Below are 867 nucleotides of genomic sequence, written 5' to 3'. Positions count from 1 at the left end.
GCTTCCGCCTCACCAGTCTCCACACTAAGCAGCGATCAGATCTTTTTTTTTTTTTAGTGAACCAGTGCAGCTTCACGATTCCAGTTCTCTCTCGCTCTCGCTCTCTTTCTCTGTCTCTCTCGCTCTCTCCCTCTTTCTCTCTGTCTCCCTCTCTCTCTCTTTTCAAGCAAAAGTCTTCTTTGCCTTTTGTCCTTTAAGGATTTCTTTCAGCGCCCAAAAAAAAAAAAAAACAACCCCACACACACACTTCCTGGTCTCCTTTTCTTCTTCTACAGCACATCCAAAAGCCCTAAGGTGAGTTATTAGAATGGATGGAAGAGACCAAAAAACAAAACATTTGACGTTGCCATGATTTTCCCAATCAGACCATTGTCCCCGTCTGCTGGAGTCTCGATGCAGTGCTATATTGATTACAGAGGTAACTGCATGAGCCTGCCAGGAGCTGAGATCTTGTGTCTGATTTCATTGCCAAGAGTGGTTGCAAATCGTAGTTTCTTGCCACAATTCCCCAAAGCGTTATGTCATAATAAGCCAGCCCTGCTAACAACTATCTGAACGAGTGCAGCCCTTTATACTGCGCTGGTTTTACACAGTTTCTCCCTTCAAAATGCAGTCTTCTGCCCTAATAGAAAACTTTTCTGACAGATAAAAAGTAAAAATAGAGTTATATATATAAACACACACACACACACACACACACACACATAAGTAACTGACTAAAAGATAACATCAACTTACAATTATCTTTGGACATTGTATCGATAGATAGATAGATAGATAGACAAACAGACAGAGGCACACATCATTTATGCATGATTCATGGCACTGCTCTTCTTTTGTGATAAAAGCATTTAATCATATTTTTAA

The sequence above is a fragment of the Microcaecilia unicolor genome, chromosome 8 (genome assembly GCF_901765095.1).
Source record: "Microcaecilia unicolor chromosome 8, aMicUni1.1, whole genome shotgun sequence".
Classification (NCBI taxonomy): domain Eukaryota; kingdom Metazoa; phylum Chordata; class Amphibia; order Gymnophiona; family Siphonopidae; genus Microcaecilia; species Microcaecilia unicolor.
The sequence above is the reverse complement of the archived record's forward strand: the minus strand, read 5'-3'. Positions refer to the sequence as shown.